This window comes from Dipodomys merriami, unplaced genomic scaffold (assembly GCF_024711535.1).
Source record: "Dipodomys merriami isolate MVZ:Mamm:240054 unplaced genomic scaffold, mDipMer1.0.p SCAF_16, whole genome shotgun sequence".
NCBI classification, from domain to species: Eukaryota; Metazoa; Chordata; class Mammalia; order Rodentia; family Heteromyidae; genus Dipodomys; species Dipodomys merriami.
The window spans coordinates 8,809,798-8,829,382 of NW_027202937.1; the positions used below are offsets into that span (position 1 = coordinate 8,809,798).

The 19,585-nt window shown below is 43.8% G+C and overlaps 1 protein-coding gene across 2 annotated transcripts in view; it reads left to right on the plus strand.

The window, feature by feature from the left end:
• Nucleotides 1-903: 903 nt before the first annotated feature.
• Fkbp5 (FKBP prolyl isomerase 5) overlaps nt 904-19,585 on the plus strand; it is a 103,652-nt gene continuing 84,970 nt past the window's right edge. Inside the window, exon 1 of one of the 2 annotated variants that reach the window (XM_070023900.1) lies at nt 904-995. The gene's annotated coding sequence lies outside the window, so the exon portion shown is untranslated. Of the gene's footprint in view, nt 1,016-19,585 lie in introns of both variants that reach the window. The other variant, XM_070023901.1, reaches the window with a different exon arrangement.

The window sequence follows — 19,585 nt, forward strand, 5'->3', positions numbered from 1 at the left end:
GTAAGGCTTCTACAGGTTAACTACAGGATAACTAGCTATGGGTTTTTAGGTGCATTTCCTCAAAAATTGAAGTAGTGAATTGAAACTCTTCCGTACATTACTTAAATGAAACACATGTTAAAAAAATCGAAGGAGTTAAATTGAAGTCCCCAAGGCCCAGGTGCAGCTCTGGAGTCTGTCTCTATGCGAGTGACTCAGAAGTTGCTCATCTTTTTTGGGGGTGGTGGTGGTGGTGGTGGTGTCTTGATGCGGGGTTTGGTCAGCGCTCCTTACTCAGGAGCTGGGCTGGGGTAGAGAGAACATAGCCATTTTTTAAACCCCTTCTGTCTTCATCACCTGCGAAATCATGTTTGAAAGGTAGAGAGCCACGGGAAAGCATAGTTTTCAGTTACTGGGTGTCCAGAGGGAGGTGCTATGTGGCAAATTGGTTCTAGAGGTGGGATCTCCCCGGTCTTGTTTGAGCATTTTTGACTTCTTAGGGTTGCTTCCAGGGGCCAGCCTAGTCTGCTCTCCCACTGACCGTTTGTCCTGATCGAAGGGGAAGAGCCTTCAGAAAGCCGAGACAGACATAAAAGTCAACGAGCTTGTTTGAGCATTAGTTTGTCTAGAGGTAGGAAATGATCTGAGGGGTGTCAGTTAGCTTCCTCCATCCCTTCTCTCTGGCCCCCACAAAGGGCAAGGGCCAGACACGTGGGCTAGTGTGGAGAAGCCGGATGCAAATAAGCAGGGCGTGGTCTCATTTGCATGAGCGGCGCGCGGCCACCAATCCGGTCAGGCGGAGAGGCAGCCCGCGCGCCTTTTGGGGGCGGACTGACAGCCCCAGGGCCCTATGGAAGGCGGGTCCTGCGGCCGGCGGGGGCGGGACCGCGCCGGGCGCTGCCCGGGGGACTCGGGCCGGTTCGCGGACGCTGCCAGTCTTGGGCGGCGGTGTCCGGCGCGCGGGCAGCCTGCTGGGCGGGCTGCGGGGTGAACGGCGTGCTGAAGAGACGGAGCCGGTGAGTTATCACCGTGACAGGTACCGGCGCCAGGGCCGCGGGGACTAGAGCGGGCGGGCGCGGCGCCCCGGGAGCCCAATTCCCTCTTTCCCGGTCCCGCCGCCACCGGCCACCTTCCCGCCTCCCTCACGCGCCGGGGCGAACGGAGCCCGGGAAGCCTCGAGGTGAGGCGCGGGAGGCCCACTCCCTGCGAGGGGCCCGCGGGCCGGGGCTCCCTCCCGGGAGGCGCGGAGCGGGCAGCCGCCGGAGCCGCTCCCGCCCCCGCCGCGCTCCCCCGAGGCGAGGCGGTCGCGCCCGTCCGTCCCCGCTCGGCTTTTGTTTCCCGCCCGGGTGACAGGTCCCGCCGCGGCTCCGCCGGCCGGCAGACCCCCCTCCTTCCCCCCCGGCCCCCGATACCGCCCGAGGCCCAGCGGTAGTGACCGCTGCGGCTGCCCGCGGGACCCTCGAGAGAGCCGGGCGGCGCCCGAGCAGCCACGCCGCGGGCGGGAGCGAAACTTCGCCTTCCGGACCCCGGCAGCCGGAGCGCAGGAGCCGGGGAGCCGCGGGAAATCGGGGTGTGGGGGGGCCTGCCCAGGCACCCCACAATTAACTACCACGAGCGATGCAGTCCGCTCACCTAGTGGCAGCCCGGGAGGGGAGGGCGAGGATAACGGAGCGACCCGCCGCCGCCGCCGGCCTCCTCCGCGTGGCCGCCGCCGGGTGTGGAGGGGCGGTCACCGCCCTCACCTGCCGCCCCGCGACCTGACACCGGGAACCGCCGGGCCGCGCTCGGACCCCGGCCGCGGGGTGCCGGTGCGGCGCCGGGCCGGCAGGTGACCCGTGTGAGTCTAGGGCCCTGGTCGGTCGAGGGGTCCTTTTGTTCTGGGACCTTAGCACACGACTTCCGCCCTGCTGATGGTCTGGAAAGGTGTCCCCGGCCGGAGCGCGGGGCCCGGGTGTTCAGGGGGTGTGGGGAGGATGTGGATGGATCCCCCCCCCGCCCCCGCCCCCTTAGGAGTCCCGAGGAGCGTTTTTAAGGCTCGTTTTCAGAACGGTTTTGTGCCGGGGTGGCGGAAGCCTGGGAAGGTACAAGTTGTAAGTGGAGAATGCAGAACTCGAGCTATCCCGGAGCGAGCCTCGGGACGGCGTGCACGGCGCTTGGCCGCCATTCAGTAAATTCTGCGGGAAGCCGGCTTGGGTTTACTTTTCAGGAGTACGCGTTGCTTTCCAGGGCAGCCAGGCTGAGCACCGCCGTGCACGTTCTCTGCCCTCCCAGGACAGGGTGGTCGGTGAGATTGCGCACCAGGGGGGAAAAGTTAAGGCGTGTGTGTGTGTGTGTGTGTGTGTGTGTGTGTGTGTGAATAGTCTGTGTGTGTGTGTGTGAATAGTCTGTGGAGTTAAGGCGTGTGTGTGTGTGTGTGTGTGTGTGTGTGTGTGTGTGTGTGTGTGTGTAAATAGTCTGTGGGAGTTCTGTTCCCCCGGCTTTGCACCAGGAGAATCCGAGTAGTTGCTTCTCCGGGTGTCAAGCAAAATTCAAGGGTGCACTTGGGGGGAAAAAAATGCTCATTCTGGTGGAAAAGTATTTCTCTATCTTGATTTCACCTACCGTGTTCTGTTTGTCCCTCTCTCAAACTGACCTGATTAACAGTCTAACAGTTATGGGCCTGATCCATTTAAGGATTCTACAAAAACCGTATTATTTGTTACAGATATTTTAAGATGGAGTTACTTACTAATAACACTCATCTGTGAGAAACGCTGCATTTCCTTGTCTCCGTTTTTCTCTTCTAACATGTCTTGTGTGCTGAATATTGGGTAGCTTTATACTTCAGAGATGTTTGACTCTTATTTAAAATTATTTTTTTTGTTATCTTCAAATAGTTCTACAAAGGGGTTTCAATTTAACCCTCCATTGTGTACAATGCATCTTCATCAATGTCACCCTGCCCTAGTTTAAGATGAGTTACTAATTTTTATTTAAATTGCTAATGTATTAATATTTAATTGTATAATCATTTTATTATCTAGCTTTTAGTTGTGACTAATTGAGATAAAAATAGTCAAAGATACTCTTTATAAATTGTTTTATATCTCTAAAATGACAGGGTTAAATATTGCCACTCCAACAAAACAAGTCATTGTCACTTAACAAAACAAGTATGTTTTTGAATCTTTTTTTTAAAGTTTTGATGGGAATTTTGAATACATTTCTCCTTTAAAAACATTTTTTCAAAAACCTAATTTTAATCAGTTTCAAATAAACATATCTTCAGTTTTTTAAAAAATCTTTTCAGTTTTTAGATTGGAAAAGAGCGCATTTTTTTGGAATGTCTAGTTTCCTAAAGGTTTCTGAGCTTAGAATGAATTAGTTCCAAGAAGAAAGAATGACCTTTTGGTGTATCTACCTGCAAAAGAGGTTCTTGCTAACAAAAAGCAAAGTTGACTTTTTGATGGTTAGAACAGCTGGTTGATTGAACAATTACTCTTATTTAGAGTGAGTTTATTTTTCTTAAATAACTGTAAGGGATTTTTAAAGATGAGGGCTTTTGTTGTTTTAGATAATTTAATTACTCTCTAGTGCACAAGAATTTAAATACTACGGGTAATTAGAGGGCTTATATTATTGATCTTATGGTGTTGCATAAGTACAATTAATATCAAAGGCAGTTGTATTTACACAAAAAGCATATTTTCAGCACTTAATTGGGAAAGTACCTTTTAATTAAAAGTCCATTTCAAAATTCAGTTTTTAGATATTTTAATTACTGGTTTATGTCCACTTTAACATGTTAACTTTACCATATGATTATCAACCACATTTCACTTTTACAATTAAGCATGTTGATTATCTTTTTTTTTTTTTTTGTCGGCTGTGGGGCTTGAACTCTGGGCCTGGGCGCTGTCCCTCAGCTCTTCAGCTCAAGGCGAGCGCTCTACCACTTGAGCTACAGTGCCACTTCCAGTTTTCTGGTGGTTTATTGGAGATAGGAGTCTCACGGTCTCTCCTGCCCGGGCTGGCTTTGAACCGCGATCCTCAGATCTCAGCCTCCTGAGTAGCTAGGATTACAGGCGTGAGCCACCAGCGCCCAGCTGATTATCATTTCTATATAACAAAAATTGGGACCATCAGGAGGCTGAGATCTGAGGATCAAGGCTCAAACCAGCCTGGGCAGGAATGTTCGTGAGACTCTTATCTCCAGTTAACCACCAGAAAACTGGAAGTGGCACAGTGGCTCAAATGGTAGAGTGCTCACTTTGTTTTGTTTTGTTTTGTTTTTTGGGTCTGGTCGTGGGGCCTGAACTCTAGGCCTGGGCGCTGTCCCTCAGCTCTTCAGCTCAAGGCTAGCGTTCTACCACTTGAGCCACAGCGCCACTTCTGGCTTTTTTCTTTTTGCTTATGTGGTGCTGAGGAATCGAACCCAGGGCCTCATGCATGCAAGGCAAGCGCTCTACCACTGAGCCACCTTCCCAGCCCTAGAGTGCTCACTTTGAACTGAAGAGTTGAGGGATAGTGCCCAAGCCTAGAGTTCAAGCCCCAGGACTGGCAAAAAACAAACAAAAATTGGGACCAGTTGTCAGGTACTTACCTTCAAGTATGGCACATTTTGAGCTTGAGGCATGATAGTGTTGGTAAGAATCACTCCTTCCTTCCTTCCTTCCTTCCTTCCTTTTTTCCTTCCTTCCTTCCTTTATTTCTTTCTCTCCCTCCCTCCTTTCTCTCTCTTTCCTTCCTTCCTTCCTTCCTTCCTTCCTTCCTTCCTTCCTTCCTTCTTTTTGGGTCCGGTCGTGGTGCCTGAACTCTGGGCCTGGGCGCTGTCCCTCAGCTCTTCAGCTCAAGGCTAGCACTCTACCATTTGAGCCACAGCACCACTTCTGGCTTTTTTCTTATGTGGTGCTGAGGAATCAAACCCAGGGCCTCAGGCATGCAAGGCAAGCACTCTACCACTGAGCCACCTTCTCAACCCTTCTTTCTTTCTTTCTTTCTTTCTTTCTTTCTTTCTTTCTTTCTTTCTTTCTTTCTTTCTTTCTCTTTCTTTCTTTCTTTCTTTCTTTCTTTCTTTCTTTCTTTCTTTCTTTCTTTCTTTCTTTCTCTTTCTTTCTTTCTTTCTTTCTTTCTTTCTTTCTTTCTTTCTTTCTTTCTTTCTTTCTTTCTGTCTTTCTTTCTGTCTTTCTTTCTGTCTTTCTTTCTGTCTTTCTTTCTGTCTTTCTTTCTGTCTTTTTCTGTCTTCTCTTCTTTCTTCCTCCCCTCTCCTCTCTTCTTTTTCCTTCCCTCTTTCTTTTTTGTCAGTTTGAGGATTAAACCAGGTTCTTACTTTATCACTGAGCTACATGTCCAGGCCTTAGTAATTATTTTTAGATGAACAAAGCTGCAAAACCCAGCTAGATTGAAGAGTAGATCAAATGACATGGGTACAGATGTCAATACTGCTTTATGTAGTAGTAATACACATGTTGTACCTGACATTAAAAATATCCTTGCCCTGGGCCAGGAGGGTAGCTCGGTGGTAGAGTGCTTGCTTGCATGCATCAGGCCCTGGGTTCGATTCCTCAGCATCACATAAGCAGAAAAAGCCAGAAGTGGTGCTGTGGTTCAAGTGGTAGAGTATTAACCTTGACTGAAGAGCTGAGGGACAGTGCCCAGGCCAGAGTTCAGGCCCCACGACCAACAAAACAACAAAAAGAATATCCTTGCCAGCTGGGTGGTAGTGACACATGCCTGTTATCCTATCTACTCTGGAGGCTGAGATATAAGGATCTCAGTTTGAAGCCAACCCACTCAGGAAAGGCTGTGAGACTCTTATCTCCAGTTAACCACCAGAAAAAGCCAGAAGTGGCACTGTGGTTCAACTGGTAGATTGCTAGCCTTGAGCAAAAAAGATCTCAGGGACAGCACCCAGGCTCAGAGTTTAAACCCCAGGACTGGGAAAAATAAATTTTATACACACACACACTTTTTTTTTTTTTTTTTTTGGTTGTGGGGCTTCATCTCAGCTTGGGCGCTGTTCCTGTGCTCTTCAGCTCAAGGCAAGCGCTCTACAACTTGAGCCACAGTGCCACTTCTGGTTTTCTGATGGTTTATTGGCAATAAGACTCTCACGGACTTTCCTGCCCTGGCTGGCTTTGAATCGAGATCCTGAGATCTCAGCCTCCTGAATAGCTAGGATTACAGGGGTGAGCCACCAGCGCCCGGCTTAAAATACATACATACATACATACATATATATATTTTTAATTTTATTATTATTTTTTTTTTTTTGGGTCCGGTCATGGGGCCTGAACTCTGGGCCTGGGCGCTGTCCCTCAGCTCTTCAGCTCAAGGCTAGCGCTCTACCACTTGAGCCATAGCGCCACTTCTGGCTTTTTTTTTCTTTTTGCTTATGTGGTGCTGGGGAATTGAACCCAGGGCCTCAGGCATGCAAGGCAAGTGCTCTACCACTGAGCCACCTTCCTAGCCCCTATATATATATATATATATATATATATATATATATATATATATATATATATATATATTTATAGGATTTTATTTTTTAACTGTATTTTTTTTGGGGGGGGGCGTCCAGTCGTGGGGCTGGGCCTGGGCGCTGTCCCTCAGCTCTTCAGTTCAAGGCTAGCGCTGTACCACTTGAGCCACAGTGCAGCTTTTTTTCTTTTTGCTCATGTAGAGCTGAGGAATCGAACCCAGGGCCTCATGCATGCAAGGCAAGCGCTCTACCACTGAGCCACCTTCCCAGCCACTTGTCTTTTCTTTTTTGGTACTGGGGATCGGACCCAGGACATTGCACTTGTTAGGCCAGTGCTTTACCACTAAGCTACATCCCAGCCCCTCTATAGGACTTTAATATACTTTTTCACAATTCCTGAAGAAACATATGCTGTCCATATTTTGGTCTACTAACTTTAGTAATTAATACATGCTAAACAAATATTCTATTTTACAGGGACTGGGAATGTAGCTTAGTGGTAGAGTGCTTAGCATGCTTAGCATGCATGAAACCCTGGTTCGATTCCTTAGTACCACATAAACATTAAAAAAAAAAAAAAGCTGGAAGTAGTGCTGTGGCTCATGGTAGAGTACAAGCCTTGAGCACAGAGAGGCTCGGGGACAGAGCCAGGCCCTAAAAAAACAGAAAGGAACAAATACTCCCATTTTATAATTCTGAAGCTTTTTTGGGCGTTACAATTTAGTTGATCAGTTAAGGTTGTAGGGCTTGAACTCTGGGCCTGGGCGCTGTCCCTCAGCTTTTCAGCTCAAGGCTAGCGCTCTACCACTTGAGTCACAGAGCCACTTCCGGTTTTCAGGTGGTTTATTGGAGATAAGAGTTTCACAGACTTTCCTGCCCGGGCTGGCTTTGAACTTCGATCTTCAGATCTCAGCCTCCTGAGTATCTAGGATTACAGGCGGGAGCTACCGGTGCCCAGCTTGTTTTTTTTTTTTTTTTTTTTTAATCCTAGTCTTAAGGTGTTGTGCCTGAGCTTTTGTGCTCAAGGCTAGTGCTTTATCACTTGGTAAGTCATCACTTCGAGCTTTTTGGGTGTTAACTCGGGGTACCAGCTTTTTTTTTTTTTTTTTTTTTTTGGTCGGCCGTGGGGCTTGAACTCTGGGCCTGGGCGCTGTCCCTCAGCTCTTCAGCTCAAGGCGAGCGCTCTACCACTTGAGCTACAGCGCCACTTCCGGTTTTCTGGTGGTTTATTGGAGATAGGAGTTTCACGGTCTCTCCTGCCCGGGCTGGCTTTGAACCGCGATCCTCAGATCTCAGCCTCCTGAGTAGCTAGGATTACAGGCGTGAGCCACCAGCGCCCGGCTAGGGGTACCAGCTTTTTGGGTGTTAACTCGGGGTAAGAGTCTCATGGGTGATGGCTCTGCCCAGATCTCAGCCTCCTGTTGGCTAGAGTTACAGCTGTAACCCACTGGCATCTACTTTTTGTTGTTGTTGTTTTGTTTTTTATGTGGATTGAACCCAGGGCCTTGTACAAGCTGGGCAAGCACTCTGCCACTGGGCAACACTACCAGCCCTTTAGTGCATTTTAACACTCTAACATTGTATCTCTCCCCAAATGTAAAAATTACACTTATTTAAAACAGTAACCATGTATGTATGATATACAAACAAGACATTTATTTACTGTGTAAAAGGCAGTTCTGTACATTAGGACTGAATAAAATAATTTATTGTCAGGCATATGTATTAACAGGTTGTAGCTAATAGATTAGTAAAGGTATTATAGCAATATTTACAACAGTAAAATTTTAGTATTCGAAATAATTTGTATCTCATATTTTAAGATGGTAGAGCGCTAGCCTTGAGCTGAAGAGCTGAGGGACAGCACTCAGGCCCAGAGTTCAAGCCCCATGACCGACCAAAAAAGAAAAAAGAAATACTCATATTTTAAGAGAACTGACTGTGTGAACTTATGCTTAATTTAGTATTGCTACTAATCTTCTGTAAACATTTGATTAACGAGACCAAAGAACCACCAGAGGGAGTTTGGGGTCTACACATTGGGTATACTTGTTTTTTATACTTGATCTAGAAGCAAAATATTTTGAAGATGAGAACAAAATTTTAGTCTTCTATAACAATCAGGCACAAACAATATTGAAAAGGGAGATTGTCACTGGAGTTGCTGCCAGTTTTGTAATAATAACTAAGACTTAGTCAAGGTTCATTTTCTTCTTTTAGAAATAGGTAGTTATTACCAAAATGAAATCATATATCTTCAAAGTGAAATAATGGGTTTTAAAGTAAATAGTCCGACATAGTTAGGAAACATAAGAGGGCCCATAATTTTTGTTAAGATGAAAATGTAAACTATTTGAATTGTATATGAAAGAAAGATCAAGGACAAAAAGGTTTGCCTTTTCCCTTTTGTAGTTGTAAAAGGAGCAATGGTAAATTTATAGAACCATTGTAGCATTCTGCTTGTAGTGTTGGCAATTTATAGAATGAGAAGTCCCCTGAAAGTGTTCACCTGATTATATCAAAAGCTAGGTTGGAGTTCTGAGCCGGTGGCTAATTCCTATAATCCTAGCTACTCCAGAGGCTGAGATCTGAGGATTGTGGTTCAAAGCCAGCCCCGGTAGGAAAGTCCATGGGACTCATCTTCAATTAACTACCAGAAAACTGGAAGTAGTAGCTCAACGTGGTAGAGCACTAGCCTTGAGTGAAAAAGCTCAGGGACAGTGCCCAGTCCCTGAGTTCAAGCCCCATGACCGACCCCCCCAAAAACAAAACAAAACAAAACAAGCCAGGTTGGAAATTTCAGATTGATTTCTTCAAAAATTACATTAGTGTTGCTGGGTGTCAGTAGCTCACACCTGTAATCCCAGCTACTCAGAAGGCTGAGATTCAAGGATCACAGTTTGAAGCCAGCCCAGGCAGGAAAGTCCATGGGACTTACCTCCAATTAACCACCAAAAAAGGTGCTGCGGCTCAAGTGTTAGAGCACTAGTCTTGAGCACAAAAGCTCAGGAATAGCGAGCACATACACAAAATTAGATTTATGTTTCCTAATGTCCCTATCTCTGAAAAACGAAAGAACCTCTTCTGCTGTAACCTGCAAATTTCACAGTGGAATTCTGAGTTAAAATATCTTTTTATCACAGACTTAATGTTGCAGCAAGTTCCTTTTTGGAATGGAGAAAACATCCTAGAGATTGAATCTTTATCAGCATATATTCTGAATAAGCATGGAATGTTCTTTATCTATGTTAAATATTAACTAGTGAAATTATTTCCATGTTTAACTTTTTGGAAAATGCAAGACAATAAAAGCCTTCTAATATTAACACACACTTTAGGTTTTGTCTCAGCATAAAACATTGTTGAGTGAGCTGGGTGCCAATGGCTCATGCCTGCAATGGTAGCTACTCCGGAGGCTAAGATCTGAGGATTGTAGTTCAAAGCCAGCCTAGGGCTGGAGAGGTGACTCTGTGGTAGAGTGCTTGCCTTGCATGCATGAGAGTGCTAGCCATGAGCAAAAGAAGCTTAAGAGTTGAAGCCCCAGAATTGACAAAAAATACAAATAAATTAATTTAATTTAATTTGAGCAGAACTCCAGGGGTTCACACCTATAGGCTGAGATATGAAGATGACAGTCAAAGCCAGCCTGGGCAGGAAAGTCTATGAGACTCTCATCTCCAATAAACTACTCAGAAAAGGCCAGAAATGGTGCCGTGGCACACATGGTAGAACATTAGTCTTGAGCACAAAGAGGCTCAGGGACAGTGCCCATGGCCTGAGTTCAAGCCCCAGAACAAGCAAAACAATAAATAAAATGAAATAAAGTTTGGAAATGGAGTTGTGGCTTAAAGAGTGCTAGCCTTGAGTAAAAATGCTCAGAGACAGTGCCCAGGTCCTCAATTCAAGCCCCAGTACTAGTAAAAAGTAAATAAAACTTACATGCCATAAAATGCATATATCTCCTTTAGCTTACTAAGTCTGAACATACACAAATAATTGGTGAATCTGGAGAAAGATATATGGGAAGTTCCTAGTCTTGCATTTTTCTTTAAGTTAAAAATGACAGGAGGAGCCGGGCGCTGGTGGCTCTCGCCTGTAATCCTAGCTACTCAGGAGGCTGAGATCTGAGGATCAAGGTTCAAAGCCAGCCTGGGCAGGAGAGACCATGAGACTCCTATCTCCAATAAACCACCAGAAAACTGGAAGTGGCGCTGTAGCTCAAGTGGTAGAGCGCTCTCCTTGAGCTGAAGAGCTGAGGGACAGCGCCCAGGCCCAGAGTTCAAGCCCCACGGCCGACCAAAAAAAAAAAAAAAAAAAAAATGACAGGAGGCCAGGCGCTGGTAGCTCACGCCTGTAATCCTACCTACTCAGGAGGCTGAGAACTCGGGATTGAGGTTCAAAGCCAGCCTATGCAGGAATGTCCGTGAGACTCTTATCTCCAATTAACCACCAGAAAACCGGAAGTGGCAATGTGACTCAAGTGGCAGAGCACTAGCCTTGAGCTGAAGAGCTCAGGGATAGCGCTGAGGCCCAGAGTTCAAGAGTCACAACCCACAAGAAAGAAAAAAAGAAAAGACAGGAAACTGACATTACCCATAGAAGTGTACACTTAAATTTTCATCATCCAGGTTGAGTTATAGACTATTTCCATCACCCCAGAAAGCTCCCTTGTACCCCTTTTCATTCAACCCCAGCCTCTACTTAGAAGCAACCACTGTCCTAGTTCTATCATCATACCTTTGCTTTGCCTGTTCTTGTTTTTAATAAATGACACCGTATATTACATACTCTTGTTCTAAACAGTTCTGAAATGTCTCTATTTTGTGTGTAAATCAGTAGTTTATTTCTATTGTGGAAAAGCAGCTATGAACATTCTGTACCAGTCTTTTCGTGGACATGTACTTTGCTCCTCTTGGTGCAGCAAGATTTTATTGACAAGAAGGGGTTTCACATATAAGAGAGAATGGATAAACAGAGCTATATACACCTATATACATATAGCAACTTTTGTATACGTGTATAATGCAGAAAACTGTTACGTGATATTTATGTATACAAATTTATTACATGTGTAAACAGATACGTTTCTAAAGAATTTATTAAGGGCTGGGAATGTGGCTTAGTAGTAGAGTGCTTGCCTAGTATGCATGAAGTCCTGGGTTTGATTCCTCAGTACCACATAAACAGAAAAAGCCAGAAGTGGCACTGTAGCTCTAGTGATAGATTGCTAACCTTGAGCAAAAGAAACTCAAGGACATGCCTAGACCTTGAGTTCAAGCCCCAGGACTGGCCAAAAAAAAAGGAATGTATTAAGTTAAATTTATAGTTAAAGTAATCTAAATTGGGAAATACAACTGACTTTCTCAATTATTCTTTATGTGTCAAAAGTAATTTAAGCCAGTTCTGTACATCAGCTTTATAGTAACAATTAAAATAGTTAATAATTATAATTTATTCTGGGCGACGGTGGCTCATGCCTGTAATCCTAGCTACTCAGGAAGTTGAGATCTGAAGATTGTGGTTCAATCCAGTCCAGGCAGGAAAATCCATGAAACTCTTATCTCCAGTTAACCACCAGAAAAGAGGAAGTGGAGCTAGGGACTAAAGTGATAGTGCACTAGCGAGGAAGAAAAGAGCTCAGGAACAGTGCCTAGGCCCTTAGTTCAAGCTCCATGACCAACAAAAAAGAAAATGAAATTTTCCCTATGTAAATTACTGTTATGCTTCAATGAGACATTTCCTTCTTATAAGACATATCTCCTTCCAAACTAGAATTTCAAAACATTGTATCCTCCACACAATTTGTTGTTGTTCTGGCCTGTGACTTGAACTCAGGGCTAAGTTAAGTGCCCTGAACTTTTTTGCTCATGGCTAGCACTCTACCACTTGACCATAACTCTAATTCTGGCTTTTCTGGTGGTTAATTGTAGTTAAGAGTCTCATGGCCCGGTGCTGGTGGCTCACACCTGTAATCCTAGCTACTCAGGAGGCTGAGATCTAAGGATCCTGGTTTGAAGCCTCTGAAGCAGGAAAGTCCACGACATTCTTTTTTTTTTTGGGTCCGGTCATGGGGCCTGAACTCTGGGCCTGGGCGCTGTCCCTCAGCTCTTCAGCTCAAGGCTAGCGCTCTACCACTTGAGCCACAGCGCCACTTCCGGCTTTTTTCTTTTTGCGTATGTGGTGCTGAGGAATCAAACCCCGGGCCTCTGGCATGCAAGGCAAGCGCTCTACCACTGAGCCACCTTCCCAGCCTGTCCACGACATTCTTATTTCCAATAACTTACTCAATAAAAGCCGGAAGTGGCACTATGGTTCAAGAGGTAGAGCGCTAGCCTTTAGAAAAAGAATCTCAGGGACAGCACTGGGCCCAGAGCTCAAGCCCCAAGACCAGCGAAAACAGTCTCATGGACATTCCTGCCTGGGCTGGCTTTTTTTGTGTTTTTTTTTTTTTTTTTTTTTTTTTTTTTGTGGGTTGTGGGGCTTGAACTCTGGACCTGGGCACTGTCCCTCAGTTCTTCAGCTTAAGACTAGCACTCTACCACTTGAACCACAGCACCACTTCCAGCCTTTTCTGTTTATGTGGTACTGAGGCATCGAACCCAGGGCTTGATGCATGCTAGGCAAGAAACAGGATCTGGAATATGATTTGAGGCAGGACTTGCTAACAAGGAAACCTTGTTTTATCTTGTAATTCTATTCACATCACTCAGGAAAAGAGACTGATACCTAGTGATAACTTTCTGGGAGTTGAAGATGGTGATTATTCCTGTTAGAGTTACATACCTACAGTGTGCTAGATTTTGCACAAACATACCATCTTTATTGTCCCGAAACTTATTAGATAAATGGAGGCCAAAATGTCTGTCACTTTTGGGCAGTGCTATTTATCATAGGGGGGCAAGATTCCTGCTTGCAAACCACATAAACTATTCATGGTCATTGGCAAGTAGTGAATCTGCTGCTTGCTACTAGTTTTAATTCTCTCTTAGTCTCAATAACTTAATTGGATTAAATCTATTCAATCATGGTTTACACAACCATGTTGTGTAATTGTTTGAAGTTATTTTGTGTAGGGATCCCTCCTCCCTTTTCCCCCCAGCCAGGGGGCTTGAATTCAGGGCCTGGGTTCTGTCCTTGAGCTTTATCTGCTCTGCCTTTTTGGGCCACAGCTTTACTTCCAGTTTTTAAGTGGTTAATTAGAGGTAAGAGTCTCCTGGACTTTCCTGCCCAGGCTGGCTTCCAACTGAGAGCCTCAGATCTCAGCCTCTTAAATATCTGGGATTACAGGCATAAGCCACTAGTTCCTGGTGATTTTGTATGGTTTTTTTAAAAATATGCTCATTGCAATTTAAGATTAGGTATCATATATGGATATTGATATAAAAAATCTCTTTTACATCTTCATCAGGAAGTTTGGTTATTTACAAGTTAGAAGTATCTGGAGGGCTAAATAGATGCTTCAGCAAATTAATCATTGATATTGTAGACACATTTATTTTTGCCTTTGCTAATCAAAACCATGCATTTATATATAGCCTATGTGTCTTCCAACAAAACGAGTTCATTGAAAAGAAAAATGACAGTTGTCTTGAGATCAGTGTGGATAGACTCACTTTTTCCATTTATTGAACATGTTTGTGTTCCTCTGAAATGACAGGCGAGGCCTTTCCTGCCTTTTATACATACACTAAATTCCACTAGTCTGTTAAGAACGAAGGAAACATTTGAAAAGTATTTGCTACAAGTCCCTCCTCACCTCCCCCCAATCCTACCGAGGATCGAATCCAGGGCTTCTTGAATGCCAAGGATGGGCTTTAATTCTGATCTAAACCCCCAACCCTATCTGCTAGAATTTTATGCTTTAATTCAGACTTTATTTTTTTCCCATATTGTGCTTTGTTGTACTCTCATTAAAAAAAAATTATCCTTAAGTTAAATAGTTGTACAAAAGGGTTTCAACCTGTCAGTTTGTGAATACAATGTTAAGCCAGAATTTGGAAAATAAAGTGTATGTAGCCTTCTTCCACCATCCTTTTATTTTACTATGAAATTTTCCAAGTGTACACAACGGGAGAGAGTATAGGGAACCTCCATGTTCTCACTCTCCAGATTCATTAATGCCCTCCATGTTCCATTCTGCAGATTCACCAAACACTGACATTTTGGTTAATATGCTTTTAAAACTTGGTAGATTCTCACAAGGACTATAAAACAGGGGTAGTATTGGTGTACTAGGTTTTTGTTTTGATTTTTTTCTCTTAATTATTTTTCTTTTGTTATAAATAAACTTCAAATCAGCGTGTTTAAGCTCAGATATTTGACAAATGTTATTACAGTACTATTTTTGCCTTTAGCTTCTTTCTGCTAATTCATATTCTGGGAAGGAAAGAAAAATTAATTTTAAGCTTCTTACTAGAATAAATCAGTCTAAATAAATCAGCCCTCCTATGTATAGGGCTGGGAAGGTGGCTCAGTGGTAGAGTGCTTGCCTTGCATGCCTGAGGCCCTGGGTTTGATTCCTCAGCACCACATAAGAAAAAAGAAAAAAGCCGGAAGTGGCGCTGTGGCTCAAGTGGTAGAGCGCTAGCCTGTGCCCAGGCCCAGAGTTCAGGCCCCACAACCAGACCCCCCGCCAAAAAAAAAAAAAAAAACCAACAAAACACTATGTGTAGAATAAGGTAGTATTCATCTGGCAAGTTAGGTTATCTGAAAGAATGCAGTTACATGTGTGTTCTTCTGCTAATTTCTAACACCCAGTCATTGCACTACTTTCTCTCCCTGAGGCCCTAAATCTATATGGTGGTCTGTGCTTGAGGTCTGAATTTTCACCTGTGTTTTTGAAACAAAATCTATGTCTATACTATGTAGCAGCTGTGCACAGCATCCCTATTCTTGCCCCTTTCTCTAGCTGGAACACTATAGCTGTTGATCAGTCATTTTGACTTTTGTTAGGGCCAGTGAGTCACTAAATCCTTTGTTTTTAACTTTATACTGTCTTTATTTTATTTTACTTTTTTTATTGGTTGTGGGGCATGAACTCAGTGCCTGGGCACTATCCCTGAGCATTTTCACTCAAGGCTAGCATTCTACCACTTTGAGCCACAGAGCCACTTCCAGTTCCTTGATGGTTAATTGGAGATAAGAGTCACAGACTTTCCTGCTCTGGCTGGCTTCAAACTACATTCCTCAGATCTCAGCCTCTTAAGTAGCTAGGATTCCAGGTGTGAGCCACCAGGTGCCCAATTTTTAGTCACCAAGTACTGGTAGCTCACACCTGGAATCCTAGCTACTCAGGAGGCTGATGATATCAGAGTCTTGTGGTTCAAAGCCAGCCTGGGCAGGAAATTTCATGGGACTCCAATAAACTACTTAAAAAAGCTGGAAGTGGCACTATGGCTCAAGTGGTAGAGTGCTCATCTTAAGCAAAAAGAAAAAAAAAGTCCATTTCATTTCCACTATACTTGACCTAATTTGATTAACATATTAATGCAGAAAATTATCTGTAATCTCTAGTGAAACTTCATGCATATCAAAATTAAAATAGGTTCGTAAATTAAATAGGACATTTTCTTCCTTTCCATAGAAGGCTTCCCTTAGCTTTATTTACTTACAAGTAATGATAGGGATTGAACCCAAAGCTCTGCATATGCTCGTTAAGTGCTCTACCACTGAGCTAAAAACCCCTAGCTCCATAAGCCTACGTAATAATTATATTTCAACTAAGGTGATAGGGAAGACTGCCAAGTCGTTCAACTCAACTGTGAATAGTGGCTGGCATTATTACAGGGTTTGAGCAGTAGACTTCTATAGACCAATAGCATGGTCCAGGATTACTTCCTAATAGTTCAGAATATCCACAGACTTCGCAGTAGATGAAATGCTGACCTGTGCATATGACATATTTCTAGGACAGTTAAGCATTTTTTATAGCTGAAAATACAGCTTTTTTTTTTTTTTTGCTTACCTGAAGAGTCTTTTATCTCTTGTCTATATATCTCGGCATAGATAGTTCCCATTAAAAATCCAGCTTTGCTAGGAGTAGCATGAGATTTGATTTTGTTACCTTGTCTTCTTATTATAGTCTTCTGGAACTGAAGTTTGTCAGAAAAACAGGAGCCTGAGGTTCTTTATGCATGTGCATATATGAGTACATGTGCATTTGTACCTGTCCTGGGGCTTGAACTTGGGGCCTGGGCACTATCTGAGCTTCTTTGGCTTAAGGCTAGTGCTCTACCACTTAGACTACAGCTTTACTTCTGGCTTTTTTGGTGGTTAATTGGACTTGAGAGACTCCGGAACTTTCCTGCCCAGTCTGGCTTCAAACTGCGATCCTCAAATCTTCAGCCTCCTGATTAGCTAGGATTACAGGTATAAGTAAGTCACTGGACCTGCTGGGAAGATGTAAAATTGAAAGGAGGAAATAACTGCTGCTGTTGTATTTCCTACAAGGAGCTGTCTACCCTCCTGGGATCTTGGACCTTATTCTTTTCTGTCTGGATTGCAATTCATTAACCTGGCTTGGTTTTAGTCTGTTTATGGTGATATTTCTGCTCTTCTGGGAGAATGTTTGAAATTTCCTCCTGGCAAGAACCTGATCCAATTTTGGATTATTGAGTTTGGGGACAAGAGAATGAACTATGTATATTATGTTAGGTTACTCAGAATACCTGATTGTTTTCTTCTAAGGGATCTACAAATCATATGGGGATTCTGAAATGCTTATTAAGAAATTAATTGGATGGTTATTGAGGGTGAAAAAAGGGGAAAACCACACCATATTTAGAAAGAGGGAAGTGGTGAGAATAGACACTGGGCTGAAATTCTAACGATGTAGTTTATAATATAAGTATTTGTATGACCCTGGGCAAGGCAGTTGGTTAGTCTTCTTGAGCTTTGCTTTAACCATCAAACGAATGGGTTCAATCAGATAGTGTTTAAAGGTCCCTTTCAGTGTTGATATTCTAAGATGAGTAGTTTATGAGGAAAAAAAACTCCTAATTTAATTATTGTTCCTAGTTAATGGCTTTTCAGTGGCTGGAAAATAATTTTGTTTTCTTTAGAGGTTAGGAAAAAAAATAAAGGAGTCAGCACGATGAGATTTTAGTGTTTTCATTGCTTTTTGTTTCTGTATTGGATTTATTCTGGACCCCTACTTGAGCTGTCATCTGTTTGCATATATTTCTCAATTTTTCTTGCTTTTTCTTCTCTTTGCTTTACAGTGTGCATCTTTCAAAATCTCTGCTTTTTAGGCTGCTTTTTTCACAACTGTTCATATTTTATTATGGAATAGAATTTGTCAAGAATACCTTTAAGTCTAAACTATCACTAATTTTTTAATACATTTTCTATTGTAAAAATACTGTACAGAAGCCGGGCGCTGGTGGCTCACGCCTGTAATCCTAGCTACTCAGGAGGCTGAGATCTGAGGATCGCGGTTCAAAGCCAGCCCGGGCAGGAGAGACCGTGAGACTCCTATCTCCAATAAAACCACCAGAAAACCGGAAGTGGCGCTGTAGCTCAAGTGGTACAGCGCTTGCCTTGAGCTGAAGAGCTGAGGGACAGCGCCCAAGCCCAGAGTTCGCCCCACAACCGACAAAAAAAAAAAAAAAAAAAAAAAAATACTGTACAGAGGGATTACAGTTACATGAGCAAGGTAATGAGTACATTTCCTATCAAGCATTGTTACCTCCTCCTTTGTTTTTCCCCTACCATCCCTTCCCTTCCACCTCCACAACGACACTTTTTTTTTTGAGATAAGTTTTTATATAATGCTGCGTAGCCTTGAACTCACCATCCTCCTGCCTTAGCCTCCCACATAGTGACATTACAGGCATGTGTCATATGTTATACTAATCACTAATTTAAATTCACATATTCTAATAGTTGTTAGGATTAATGGAATCCTTTTCTAAATAAAATACAGCAGTGAGTGCTATGGTAGAAAGAATAAGTAAGCCTGAAGGAAGACAGAATGGTGTGGAAGAGAATTTCTAAGGATTAATTTGATTTTGCCCCTAAACATACTTTCAGCTCTCTAATACTGAGCTTACAGGCTTGTGTCCAGAAGGTCCTGAGCTCTTCATAGTCTGTTAATTTCTTGGGGGCAAAAGCCATGTATTATGCACTCCACTGTGGATTGAACTCAGGACCTTACACTTGCTAGGCAGGTGCTCTTATCCCCTGAGCTGTGCCTCCAGCATTTTTTCTGTTGATTATTTTTGAGCCAGGGTCTCCCACATTATGCCTAGTCTGGGCTATTATCCTTCTGTTTGTGCTTCCCTGTGTCACTGGGAATGACAGGCACATGCCAGCATGCTCAGCCATTGTGTGCAATGGGGTCTTCACAAACTTTTATGCCTACGCTTGAACCACGATTCCCCCCCCCCCAGCCCTGCCTGCCAAATAGGATTATAGACTTGAGTCCCTATGTCTGGCCAATGGTATCTCTTAATTCTGTATCCTCAGCGTCTGTAGTGCTGAAGTACACTGCTGAGTAAAGGCAAGCTAAATTGTTGGGAGCGATGATTTCTTCTGATGTTATTGTGGCAGGCTGAGGATTAGGAGTATTTATAACATAACATAGACTCTTTTTTTTTTTTTTTTGGTCATGGGTCTTGAACTCTGGGCCTGAATGCTGTCCCTCAGCTCTTCAGCTCAAGGCTAGTGCTGGCTTTGAACCACAGTCCTCAGATCTCAGCCTCCTGAGTAGCTAGGATTACAGGCATGAGCCACCGGCACCCAGCTAGACTCTTAAATTGTACTGTTGGAAGTTGAATCATATTACTGCCACTTTGTGATATTGGACAAAATTTTTAGTTGTTCTAAGCCTCAGTTTCCTTATCTGTAATGTTGGAAACATTGGGCCTTCAGGATTGTGAAGATTGAGACAACAACTATTAAAGTACTTAGCTCAGGGGTATGTGTCTTCAATAACTATTAAATACTATTCTAGTTTTTTTTTTTTTTTTTTTGGATCCAGTCGTGGGGCCTGAACTCTGGGTCTGGGCACTGTCCCTCAGCTCTTCAGCTCAAGGCTAGCACTCTACCACTTGAGCCACAGCACCACTTCCGGCTTTTTTCTTTTTGCTTATGTGGTGCTGAGGAATCGAACCCAGGGCCTCAGGCATGCAAGGCAAGTGCTCTACC